Source organism: Cyprinus carpio, chromosome A10 (assembly GCF_018340385.1).
Source record: "Cyprinus carpio isolate SPL01 chromosome A10, ASM1834038v1, whole genome shotgun sequence".
Classification (NCBI taxonomy): Eukaryota; Metazoa; Chordata; class Actinopteri; order Cypriniformes; family Cyprinidae; genus Cyprinus; species Cyprinus carpio.
In genome coordinates, this window is record NC_056581.1 from 3,061,181 (window position 1) to 3,075,532 (window position 14,352).

Genomic DNA, 14,352 nt, shown 5'->3' on the forward strand with positions numbered 1-14,352 from the left:
TTAACTTTGTTTGGTTCTTCTAGGTTGTCTTAATTTAAACGTTTACCGTTAATTTTCTAGTAACATCATTTGCAATGAAATGAGTTGACCTATCATGCATGGAGCTCTCTGGCTTCCATTCAGTTTAGAGTGGCTGGCGGATATTAGGTGTGGCAAGTCAATCCTAATATCAGACCTTCTACCCTTGGAGGGTGTCTAGGTGTTCACCTACTCAGGAAAGAGGGGAAGGAAAAGGATAGGTAAAAGAACAAAACAAAACAAACAAAACAACGCTGCTGTGGGTTTTCCTAGCATGGCTTACAACTGCTGTTGAGCTAGGATGTCATGTGCAGCTAGTGTGTCATGTACCTTAACTTAGTGTCAGGTGTTATAACCTATTGTGAGGATGGCTGCATGTTTCTTCATGGTGGGTATATGTAACTTTGTTACACTAAAATTTGGATAGTCTACCTGTGGGAAGAATATGGTTGTTGAATGTGTTATCAGTAGATGTGGTTACCTCTGGGTGTAGGTAATGTTGTGTGTGTTAAAGGTGTAGTGTATGTGTGGTCAGATCTGTTTCAAGTCGCTTGTAGTTTGACTTTGTTTGACTGGGCTGTCAATCTAGGAAGTTTCATAACTTGGGACTGGACGTGGCTCTAAGGATGTATAACCTGTCTCTGTCAGTCACATGAGGTCTCATTTCCAGATGAAATTTGATATCTTGCAGGTAAGCCTGGATGTCGTGGCCCTCTGTGGAGTTCGGGTTGAACCTATTGATGTTTTCAGATAGCTTGTTGAGGTCTTTGATGGTCATCCCATGTGCAGCTCTAAGGTTTTGGATGGGAGGTTTTCCTTCGTTGGCAGGACAGGGTTGTGTGGCAGGTGAGGTTTTAGGTTGTGGCCCTTCGCTCCTTTCGTCATATGCCAGTTCTTGGACGTGGGACTCTGCTCTGCTCAGCAGTGATGAGGCTAAGAGATGTTTCTCTTTCCTTGGCTCTTGTTTCTGCTTGTAAGCATATTGGAGTTCTTTTCTGACCATGTAGAGCTCATCGTTGGTATCTTCTAGTTGTTGGGTCAGATTGTCCGTTTCAGTTCTGTACCTTTCAAAGTGGTCTTCCAAAGCACTGATTTCAGAATTATTGTCTCTGATGTCATTCTTGGTTTTCTCTAGTAGCTTTTCGCCATACTGGAGTCTGCTTACCAGGTCTTTCTGGGCAGCCGTTGCATGTTGCTGGTCAAGCCGAGCTGCTGCCAGGGCTGCTTGGAGCTTCTTAACTTGTACCGTTGTTTCCTGCTCCCTCTCGTTGGGTGCTTTGAGTTGATCTTGAACTTTCACTTCCAGCTTGTCTATGCGACGTTGAGCACGTGTCAGCTCCTCTTGAAGGTGGGTGATGTGCTTGTCGCTCAGTTTCAGCTGGGTTGTGAAGGCATAGCTTAGGGAGCTGGTGATCTTGACTAGCTCCTCGTGGTTGTTGTTCTGGCTTGAATCTTGTGTGAGGAATCTTCTCAGGATTAGGATTATTATTAAAAATAATAACAGTTCATATGTCTTGGGGGTGAGGCTGTCTGTCATGCCTCTCAGCCAAGTGTTCACATCTTCCCCATGGGCGATGGGGTCTGCAGTCTGCGGCATGTTTGCACGCTGGGTAGAAGAGAGACTGACACAGATCTGTGTGGATTAGAAGCTAATGTGTGGTGGGACAAGTGTTGTATCAGTGATTGTGAACCACTAGTGAAGTGTGGTGATGACTGTGTTGGTCTCAGGGTGTATAAGTAGACTAGAGATGCGAAGACTTTGTCACTCTAATGAGGAAGAGGAAAAGAGAGAAAGAGGTGAAAAACAAATTAGAGGACAAGCAACAATTTCTGTTTTTCAAATGAAGAAAATTAATTTTTCCCAATTAAATGTTATCAAGAAGGTAAACAATATTATTAAATATCTTGTTTTGGACAAAAGAATACAATAATAATGCTGATATCTCTTTCCTTAGTCTGACAGGATTGACACCGTACACCTTACAGTTGGACCGCTCACCAGGGAGGCTGCGAAGGCGACAGTCGTTCAACACATATCTCTATTAAATTGATCTCAACGTTGGATGAGATGCTAAAACTTGGACTGCATTTCCAAATGTTGGGAGGTTAGGAAGAACAAAGGAGAGGTTGATTACAATCAAATTCCTAAGGGTGATTCGTCTTCTTTGACACGATTGTGTATTTCATTCACTTAGAATTGATTGATGGTTCTTACATGTCCCTACAAATGTTAAAAGTGAAGAGGAAAGGAAAGGAGAGAGGGGACGGAGACAGTAAGTCTCAGTAGCGGTTATCTCAACTACGAGGAGAGCGTTGTTTTAGTTGCTGCACAACTAATCAAACAAAATAACTAAGTGAAAGAGTTGTCTTTCTAATTTATTTGAACTCGTAGTGAGGGATAACAATGTCTCCTTTAGGGCTCAGGTGTGTCATTCCCAAGCTAGGATACACAGAGGAAAGAAATGGTTAGAAAAAGTAAAATTAAAAGTAATAAATGGGCAAAATAAGCAAAAATGAAATTAAATAGAGGAAATCAATAAATAAAACCATAGTGGCTAAGTGTATAACCAAAACAGGAAGAAAGAGGGGTAAAACGCAATAAAATAAGTACAAGCATGAATAGAATATATTCAGATGGGTAATAAATAAATTAGGTAGAATAAGTTTAAACTTTCAAACTTTCACCTAAAATAATTAGGCCCAAAGAGAATACTAGAAGTAATGATCATATGAAATGATCTGAGGGGGAAATTTGAATGATTCCAAATAAATTTAATGTGGCAATTAAATTTGAATTTGACACAATTAATAATTGTGAGTCAGTATTTCCCTTTCTAGTAAAATGCCAATAAATGGTATCGTGGTATCGTGAGAAAAGAGAGAAATAAGAGAGCTCCCGATCGAATCTTTAATTTGTCTGGTTCAGGCCTGATACGCTACATCAATACACAAGTAACTGTAATCTGACTATGAGCATTTAAAATACAATCACAAGTCATGGTTTTTGTAAACTGATTATGTAACTCAGATTACATATAATCCATACTACATGTGTTACTACCCATTATTCATTTATATAAACATATTCCACAAACACACATACAGACACACACACACACACACACACACACACACACACAAAAGAGTATTTATCATCACATTTATTCAAATTAACCACAGCACACAGTCCAGAAGAGTTTTTAAGATTCCTGCTCAGTCCTCTGTGTTTCAGTGATGTGTTTAGAGATGTGTATCAGGCGGCCAACTCTCCCGCATTCAGAGACTCACACAGTTGACACTGTTCTCATTCTCACAACACACCTCCATTTTCAATGTGTTTTTGAAGTGTTGAGCAATGTGGCCAATCATATAGCTGTTGATTTCTTGAACCCTTTTGATTGACCATTCAGTTCGAGTTAGAACAATTTCTAGCCTACCTAATCTATTCAGAATTTGAATACATTTTGCTAAGAGGACCAGTTGCCACATACCCTGTACACGCAGCTCCCAGAGTGACATAATAAATATTTATAACATGAAATACCTATTTAACACACGCCATCAAATGATTAATATGTCACTTTATTTATATTAGGCTATAACAGGTTGTTGCACAGAATGCTACATAATCATATATTTGTGTCACTATCACACATCTGATCTCCCTGAAGGTGAAGGAGAGGGATAGTACAACAGAGAGACCCAAATCTCTCAATGGGTCAGTGGGTGAGTTTTGGCTGAACTTTGGGGATCAACTCTCGCTTTCATTCACATAATGTCCTTAATGAAGCAGTGACAAACTGAATACAGCATAAATTAATATTATGTATTAGCATAACAATCAGAATGCTGCAGTAGTTAGTATTATGTTGAATTTTATTTAATTATTTAGGTGTTTTTTTTTTTGTTTTTTTTGCTGAATGCATATGCAATTTGCCACTACATGTCTTTTCAACTTTAAAATAAAGTGTGTTGCGTGGACAGTTTTGAAGAAACATTTTATGACATGCTGAAATAAAGGGAAAATGTTCTATACCACTACTATAGTTCATGCACATTTGGTTATAATTTTGTAGAACATTCTTGATATCTTTAAACATGCCTGTATGTGTAACACACAGAACAACAGCTCTCAATACAATTACAATAGACACAATTAAATGTATTCAAATTAAACTCAAAATCAAAAACATACCGTGTGAAAAATACACCACAGTCATGACAAAATGCAGCATCACAAAAGATACACCCACAAAAAAAAAAAAAAAAAAATACAAATAACATTTACAGTATAAGGATTTCGATAAAACAAAATTATCCATGAATATAGAGATGAAATGATGTTTCACCTAGAGTATATTACAACATTTGAATGATGCTCTTATTGTAGGAAAAAAAAATCTTAACTTAGATTAGTTTTTTTCATGGCAAGTGCAAGCTGCAGTCTGTCTACATCAGAAGTCATTATGAAATTATTACCTTTTCAAATGTGAAGAATTTTGTGTAATGCACTCCACTGTTCTTTATGATATTTGATCATATATTGAACCAAAGCAGGTTTTGCTCTTCTATTGTTACAGTTGAAATGTATTTCAAGGATACCATGATATTTTAAAGTTCTCTTACCTTTGTGTACCAAACTAATTTGAACAGAGGCCAGACAGACACTAGTTAGTTGATGCTTACTTTAGGCTTTCCTCTGCTTGGGTCTTTATGTTTTTCCAGTATGGAGGTATATCTGCAGGCTTTGAATCATACTCCTCAGCAAACTGCTCATTGAATTCTGCCATCACATATTTCCAGTATGGTGAGGCCTCTATGCTGCGGTCTGGATCAGTTTGCCAGTCTGGATAGATTTTGCTGTATTCCTTATATTTATGCCACTGATCTTTAGTGTCACGGCACTTGAAGCTTATGTCACTGTGCACCAATGATGTACAGATGTCTGTCACTAGTTTTTTAGAATTATCAAATCTGTAGCGGCCGAGACCTTCTGGTCTGTGGATTGAGAGAAAGTGTTTAGCGTGGACTTCTCCTCCAGCCTCACATGGTGCTTTACAGAATGGACACTGTTTCCCACAGCCCCACACTCGATTGAACAGCATGTCCTGTGGTTTGGTTTGAAGACTATCTATTTTGTTTTCAAAATCTCTTGCTCTTGCTTTTACCACATTTTGCTCTAAGTTTGATTACATAATTGCTGTTAATAGTGTTAATCGTCTGTTTGTTTACGTATTTTATTGATTTTTCTGAACATTTCTGCCGTATACACATAAACTGACAGTCACCACTGATAAGCCACTACCTAAATACAAAAAAAACCAAATAATCCTCAAATAAACTTTGCAACCATTATAACCCTAAAAACCTCCATACAAAAAAAATAAAACACAAAAAAAAAAAAAAAAAAGAAAACCAGCTTTCAGTGATTCATCCATGTCCTTCACAGAACAAAGAAGGAATTCAGTGAATTTTTTCTGATTTGCATTGTTCAGTGTGATTTTATCCACTGCTTCCTTGGGGAAAACAAGTCTACTTTCAAGTTTGTTGCAGATGTTTTCAATGAATCCCTTGATGTCATTTTTCTTTGAGTTTTGTTCTGACTCTTTGATTGCCTGAGTAATTTCACTGATGACTTTATTGAGAAGCTCTTCCTCTAATTTGATCATTCTATTCTCTGCTGTAAAGTGCTCTTTAACTTGATCAAAAATGAACTTTTTAACAAAGTATTCATATGATGCAATGAAATGCAAATATGTTTTCAGTTTAGATTCAGCAAGAAGATTTTTCAAGACTGAAATCTGAAATGTTGTCCTTGTTCCGAAAATTGCTGAGTTTTCACCAATCACCATCTTGTCTGCCATTTCCATGCCCAACTTCTCAGACATGTATCTTTCCAAGGCAAGTTTTAGACAGTTACTCATGAATTCATCAGCTTTCTTCTGACACTGGTCTCGTTCACGGTAAAGGTCAATGAAGTCAGAATGGTATGTTTTTTTCAAGTTCTCCAAGGCTGTTAGCGGGTTGTTTTGCTTGATGAATTGATTGTGAATGATTTGAAATTCTCTGCTTGCAAAGCCACATATGTATAATTTCAGGGACAGTTCAAAATCTTCCTTTAGCTCAAGATCTTCATGAGCTTTAAGTTTCTCATCAATCTTGTTGAGAATTTCCCTGATGTATGTGTCATCATAATCATCCTTACAGTTCCTCTTTGTTTTAACAAATTCCGAACAATCCTTGATAAGGTTGTCTGACATTTCTTCAACCCTCTTGATCTTCTGAGCATTCCAGACCTTGGATAAAATTTGGTTAATATAATTGTCTTTGTGGACAACAAACTTTCCATGGCCTTGATTGTGCAGATCCTTCACTTTGTCTAAGCTTTGAGCCATTGAACTTCCTCTAGGTTGAAGATTTTTCCTCAAATGATGGAAGACTCTTGTCATAATATCCTGTGGTTGGAACCCTGTGTCTGACAATGTCCTGACAGTCTCCTGCCACATCTTTTCAAATGCTTCATTCAGCATGGAGTCTGACATGTCTGACTTTTTCTCCCGACAGTCTTTCAGCAAGTCCAGCACTTTTTCCTCCATTGTGTCCATATATGTCTTTATGATTCCTTCCACCTTCATCATTCCATTTCGACGTGAAAGAGCTGCATCCAGTTTTCTAGTGATAGAATTTGAAAGCTCTGTCTTTAAAGACTTGGCAGAGTTTATAAAGTCTTGTCGATAACTTTCCACAAGTTCAACATGACCTTCTCCTTGTTCGTAGTATGACTGGATCTTGTCAATTATTTCATCTTGTCCTTTTGAAAACACAGATTCTGCCTCTCGTAGTAAATGACAGTGGACATCTTCAACAGTGCACTCCTTTTTAAATATTCCATAGTTTAAGATCTTCGTTTCAGCTTTTAACACCCATGTGTGCATTTGCTTTCTCAGTGTCCAGTCCCAGCTGTTGTACTCTGTGCACAGTTTCATGTATGCATCAGCCACCAGGCTATTTCTGAAGCTAAAGATAAACTTCTCAAATTTCACAGCAGTCCACAAGTCTTTGGTCCATTTAAGAAATTCATTGATGTCACTGGGCTTGTAATTTTTTAAGATCTCCATTATATGCTTTTTGAGAGCATACACAGACTCACTATAGCCAATACTCACTGGTGCCATTTGGGGGGGTTTCCATGCCACAATCCAGGGATGTAGTGGTCACCTGTCTCAGTGTCATAATTCATCACATCTGTAAATTTCTTGAACTCCAGTTTGTTCATCATTTTGGCTGCAGCCTGAGTCATTTCATCCAGTTGTTCCAACAGAAATTTACGATCTCTCATGTTTGAATTATGAGCTGAGACATCAGCAACATTCTGGTGTACAAACAAACGTGTGTTTCTTACCTATTTCCTTCATCCCTGAGGAAGGCATGAACAATGATCTGTAAAATGTCTTTCATCTCTGTGGAGTTTTCCATGGCAATGTTAACAATTGTTACATCACTCAGTCCAACAACAAGAGTTGCCAGCTCATTGTCATGTTCATAGCTGTTGTCCAGTTGAGCGAGCTCATGGGATTTCAGTCCTTCAGTGTCAATTATCACTATATAATCACAATGGAGTTCTGCTTTACGCTCTTCTGTTACTTTAATGAGCTGAATAAAGGCTCCCCTGGTGCACCTTCCACTGCTCACTGCAAACTGAACTCCAAACATGGTGTTTAGCAGCATTGACTTTCCTGAACTCTGGACCCCCAAAACGGTGACAACCATAATCTTGGTTTTTCTTTTAATTCAGAAAACACACTAGTAATCAATTTTTCCGGGATATTTGAAGAATCTCCATCCACAAGTTCAAGTGAAAATCCATCCAGGAGTAGTTGAGCACAGAGTTTAGGTAAATGTTCCAGCTGTTTTTGGTAAGGTGCATCTTTCGGGAGTAAGACTGCAGCTTCGTAAAGCTGGCTCATCTCTCGAATGAAGTGCTCCACTCCTAAAGAACTGTCTGAAATCTTTTTATCAAGCTCAGCAATTTCTGTCTTGTTCCCACAAATATCTTGACATTTCTGTTTGTAGAGTTCTCTGAGTTGAGGCAGTACTTCATGTGAGTGATTCTCCAAATTGATTCTCATCCATTTTAAGAAGTAGGCTTTTTCTGGTGTTGATATTGCTTTGATAAAGCAGCTCATAGTAACTGATATGCCTGTTTCGTTTTGCTCTTCTCTGAGCTTCCTTTCCTCAATCTGAAGCTCATTTTTGTAGTCCTCAACACTCTTATCCCCAACTTTCTTCATTCGCTAACGTTGCCAGTTTCATCAAGATTTCCCCATGCAAGGGCAGCTCCTCGTTCTTGAACTGCACTATATCATTAATATTTGAGGTGATTTCATCTGCACTTTCTTTGGCACTCTAACATTCTTCAGTATCCTCATCCACCAAGATTTCCAGTTTTCGTGCAATCTCAGCTAACTGAACAACTGACATTTTGTGATAGTTGTTCTTAATTGCATCTTGCAACTTGCTTTGAATTTTTTCAACGAAGTCTGCATCATTCTGGTTGGCTTTAAAAATGAAATTACTTTTCTTCAGATTGAGCTTGCTGACTGTAGCTTTTATGCTGTTGTTGTTGGAGTCTCCCACAAAAAAATAACTGAGGCATAGATTTCTGACTGGGGATTGCAATTGACTATGAATCTAAAAGTTGGGATTCAAAGAACACAAACACAGCAGTTGAAGCCTCACAAAGAAAAGTGTACTGTGTTTCAAAGCTCTGAATGTCACCTCTCAAATTGGCAATTGCTACAGGTTCAGGAAAGACATCAATGTTCTCGTTTCCACAAGGAAGATACCAGGCCATCTCAACCAAGCCATCTGATATTTTCTTGTTGATGTTTCCACAATCCATGTTGAAGTTCACAAAGATATCAGTGTACTGCTGTGGATTGCAGAGTAACTTATTCAGAATTTCTGATTTGGAAGTGTTGCATCTACCAAGTCTCACAAAAGACACTAAAGGCAATTCTGAGAGAGCAATCCTTTCTTCCACAAAGTCAAAGTCAAAGTACCTTTATTGTCCCACAAGGGGAAATTGGATTTGCAGCAAATGCTCCACATAAAACACATAAACATACAACAACACTCACCAACAAAGACCAACCAGCAGAGAAGGAATTCACAATAACGCCCAATGTACATAATATGCAAATAAATAAATAAATAAAATACAGGACACGATCAAGTGCAAAAATGCAACTTGTGCAAGTTATTATAAAGTGCTAAGTGCCATTAAGGTACCTCACAGCTAATGGAATAAAAGATATTTGCATCCTCTTTGTTCTGCAGCTAGGAACTCGATAGCGCCGCTCAGAGGGCAAAAGCTCAAACTCTGTTCTAAGGGGATGATCCTGTGAATGAGCTATGACTCTAGCTTTCCTCTGGACCTGTTTTATGTATAACTCCCCAGGTTGAGCCTGACTTCTCCTGGAAATCTTGCTCGCCACTTTGACCAGACTACCAAGTCTGTTTTTATTTGTCAGGGAGAGGCTTCCAAACCAAGCAGCTATACAAAAAGATAAAACCGATTCAATAAAAGCACGATAAAAAACAGAGTCATCATTTCTGAAGAAAAAAACATTAAAAGTGTTCATTTTCCTAAGGAAGTACAGTCTTTGTTGGATTTTCTTTGAGACAGTGTCAACCAAAGGTTCAAAACACAGTTTGTTGTCTAAAATGACTCCAAGATATTTGTATGTCTCCATGAGCTCAATGTCCGTGCCTTTAATAACCGTGACTGTAGGGGGAGGTGGTGTCCTGCGAAAGTCAATGACCATGTCCTTAGTTTTAGATACATTCAGCTGTAAAAAGGAACTATCGCACCACTCTACAAAGTCACTGAGGACTGGCCCATGGTCCCGCTCATCCCCTGATAGCAGGCTGACAATGACAGAATCATCAGCGAACTTAAGTATGTATCTATCCTGGTACAAACTGTGACACTGGTTTGTGTACAGGATGTACAGGAGAGGAGACAGACAGCAACCTTGAGGGGAACCAGTGGATGTAAAAGTGACTTCAGATAGGGTGCTGTTGGCCCTCACACTCTGGGATCTGTCTGTTAAAAAAATCCAATAACCAGCCCACCAAATTCAAATCAAGGTTAAAATCCGCAATCAGTCTCTCAGCGAGCAGAAAGGGCTAAATGGGTGTTAAAAGCAGAAGTAAAATCAACAAATAAAAGTCTGACATGAGTCTTTGCTCTATCCAGATGGCTAAAAATAAAGTGCAGTAGTGTGATCACAGCACCCTCCATGCCCCTGCCAGGCCTGTATGCAAACTGCAGTGGATCTAACTGATCTCCAACCTGCAGTAGGACAGCCTCTTTGATAATTTTCTCAAAGCTTTTCATAACCAATGAGGTCAAGGCTACAGGTCTAAAATCATTCAAGGATTTTGGGGAGCTGCACTTGGCTATAGGCACAATAATAGAATGCTTCCAACTTCTAGGGACTCTTTGTTGTGATAAGGACAAATTAAAAATGAACTGAAAGATATGACAGAGTTGATCAGCACATGTTCTTAATAATTGCCCACAAATATCATCTGGCCCCGGACTTTTTGATCTGGTGTGCCTGAAAATGTTAGCCACAGTACTACTGTCAACAGTCACAGCTGCCTGTGTGATAGCCCTGATACCTTTCATTTCATCATTAAAATCTGAATTGTTAAATCGAGAATAAAATACATTAAATTCATCAGCCAAATGTTTATCAGATGCCATCAAACATCCAGGACAACTCTGTTGGCTTTATCATTAGACCCAATCAATGTTTTCATTCCATTCCAGGTTTTCTTTAAATTATTACTTCTCAAATCTGCCTCAATTTTTTCCTTATACCTTAATTTAGCTTTTTTTAATTTCAGCCCTGATCTCTTTTCTTACAGCCCTCTCTGCATTCACATGCACTTGGATCTGATAATGAGTGTGGTCTGTATTTTTTTTACAATATCTCTCATTGCCCATAGCATAAGAGTGATCTGACTGTTATCAGTGTTTGGAAGCAGGAGGGGAACCGCAAACTGACACATGGACATTTTTATGATAATTTCCTGCTGAAGAAAACACAGCAGTCAAAATGGCTAAAGGATTTACTGACTGAGGACAGTCTGATTCATTCTCCTGATCATCATCCCACTCTGAATCTTCTGTCCCATCTGATGAGGAACACTTCACACTCCTCGCTGTCCTTTGTAGCATCATCAGTCTCTTCAAGAACAGCCATGGCAGATCTGAAAGGGACTGAACAGGCACATCTGTGATACTGGTCTTGTCAATCTGCAGCACTGTGTGTAGAGTGAGTTTCTTATCATAGTACTCCACCAAACCCAAGTTTTCCAGCAGTTTCTTCATGATGTTCTCTGTAAACGAGACCAAAATGGGTTACTTTTGCTGTCTCTTCCCCAGTCAGCACTGCACTAATTTTTCATTATTTAAGTGCAATTAATTATTTATATTCATGTTTTTCGAAAAGATGTCCTTTATTATTTCTTTTATTAATTTCTTTGTGCGTCATTTTCTACAAAGTCCCTCCTTCTGACAAGCGAAGTCTGCTCTGATTGGCCAGCTGACCCAGTGCATTGTGATTGGCCGAACACCGCAAGCACTCGCCGGAAATGTAACGCCCCTTTCCATAATCGCCAATACTCACTGGTGCCATTTGGGGGGGTTTCCATGCCACAATCCAGGGATGTAGTGGTCACCTGTCTCAGTGTCATAATTCATCACATCTGTAAATTTCTTGAACTCCAGTTTGTTCTCCATTTTGGCTGCAGCCTGAGTCATTTCATCCAGTTGTTCCAACAGAAATTTATGATCTCTCATGTTTGAATTATGAGCTGAGACATCAGCAACATTCTGGTGTACAAACAAACGTGTGTTTCTTACCTATTTCCTTCATCCTGAGGAAGGCATGAACAATGATCTGTAAAATGTCTTTCATCTCTGTGGAGTTTTCCATGGCAATGTTAACAATTGTTACATCACTCAGTCCAACAACAAGAGTTGCCAGCTCATTGTCATGTTCATAGCTGTTGTCCAGTTGAGCGAGCTCATGGGATTTCAGTCCTTCAGTGTCAATTATCAATATATAATCACAATGGTGTTCTGCTTTACGCTCTTCTGTTACTTTAATGAGCTGAATAAAGGCTCCCCTGGTGCACCTTACACTGCTCACTGCAAACTGAACTCCAAACATGGTGTTTAGCAGCATTGACTTTCCTGAACTCTGGACCCCCAAAACGGTGACAACCATAATCTTGTTTTTTTTTTTAATTCAGAAAACACACTAGTAATCAATTTTTCCGGGATATTTGAAGAATCTCCATCCACAAGTTCAAGTGAAAATCCATCCAGGAGTAGTTGAGCACAGAGTTTAGGTAAATGTTCCAGCTGTTTTCGGTAAGGTGCATCTTTCGGGAGTAAGACTGCAGCTTCGTAAAGCTGGCTCATCTCTCGAATGAAGTACTCCACTCCTAAAGAACTGTCTGAAATCTTTTTATCAAGCTCAGCAATTTCTGTCTTGTTCCCACAAATATCTTCTTCAACTTCTAGGGACTCTTTGTTGTGATAAGGACAAATTAAAAATGAACTGAAAGATATGACAGAGTTGATCAGCACATGTTCTTAATAATTGCCCACAAATATCATCTGGCCCCGGACTTTTTGATCTGGTGTGCCTGAAAATGTTAGCCACAGTACTACTGTCAACAGTCACAGCTGCCTGTGTGATAGCCCTGATACCTTTCATTTCATCATTAAAATCTGAATTGTTAAATCGAGAATAAAATACATTAAATTCATCAGCCAAATGTTTATCAGATGAAAAACCATCCAGGACAACTCTGTTGGCTTTATCATTAGACCCAATCAATGTTTTCATTCCATTCCAGGTTTTCTTTAAATTATTACTTCTCAAATCTGCCTCAATTTTTTCCTTATACCTTAATTTAGCTTTTTTTTAATTTCAGCCCTGATCTCTTTTCTTACAGCCCTCTCTGCATTCACATGCACTTGGATCTGATAATGAGTGTGGTCTGTATTTTTTTACAATATCTCTCATTGCCCATAGCATAAGAGTGATCTGACTGTTATCAGTGTTTGGAAGCAGGAGGGGAACCGCAAACTGACACATGGACATTTTTATGATAATTTCCTGCTGAAGAAAACACAGCAGTCAAAATGTCTAAAGGATTTACTGACTGAGGACAGTCTGATTCATTCTCCTGATCATCATCCCACTCTGAATCTTCTGTCCCATCTGATGAGGAACACTTCACACTCCTCGCTGTCCTTTGTAGCATCATCAGTCTCTTCAAGAACCAGCCGTGGCAGATCTGAAAGGGACTGAAGAGGCACATCTGTGATACTGGTCTTGTCAATCTGCAGCACTGTGTGTAGAGTGAGTTTCTTATCATAGTACTCCACCAAACCCAAGTTTTCCAGCAGTTTCTTCATGATGTTCTCTGTAAACGAGACCAAAATGGGTTACTTTTGCTGTCTCTTCCCCAGTCAGCACTGCACTAATTTTTCATTATTTAAGTGCAATTAATTATTTATATTCATGTTTTTCGAAAAAAGATGTCCTTTATTATTTCTTTTATTAATTTCTTTGTGCGTCATTTTCTACAAAGTCCCTCCTTATGACAAGCGAAGTCTGCTCTGATTGGCCAGCTGACCCAGTGCATTGTGATTGGCCGAACACCGCAAGCACTCGCCGGAAATGTAACGCCCCTTTCCATAATCGCAAGCTTCATCTTTCAAAATAAATGTAAAGACAGTTAATAATGTCCTTAGTTTTACCATCAGTTCAAGCCCGAAAAGGAGAACAGAGTCGTGTGACAGACACAGTGATGAAGCTCATATGTGTCTGCAGTACACAAGCCACGGACGTTAAAGGGATAGTTCACCCAAAAATCAAAATTATGTCATTAATGACTCACCCTCATGTCGTTCCAAACCCGTGAGACCTCCGTTCATCTTCGGAACACAGTATAAGATATTTTAGATTTAGTCAGAGAGCTTTCTGTCCCTCCATTGAGAATGTATGTACAGTATACTGTCCACGTCCAGAAAGGTAATAAAAACATCTTTAAAGTAGTCCATGTGACATCAGAGGGTCCGTTAGAATTTTTTGAAGCATCGAAAATACATTTTGGTCCAAAAAATATCAAAAACTATGACTTTATTCAGCATTGACTTCTCTCCCCCGGGTCTGTTATGAGCGCGTTCACAGCACATCCGGTTCGCGAACGAATCACTCGATGTAACCGGATCTTCTTGAA

At 39.0% G+C, this 14,352-nt stretch overlaps 1 pseudogene; it reads right to left on the bottom strand.

Annotated features, from left to right (window-relative positions):
- Nucleotides 1-4,416: 4,416 nt before the first annotated feature.
- On the bottom strand, nt 4,417-11,424 carry LOC109083604 (annotated as a pseudogene).
- Nucleotides 11,425-14,352: the final 2,928 nt, after the last annotated feature.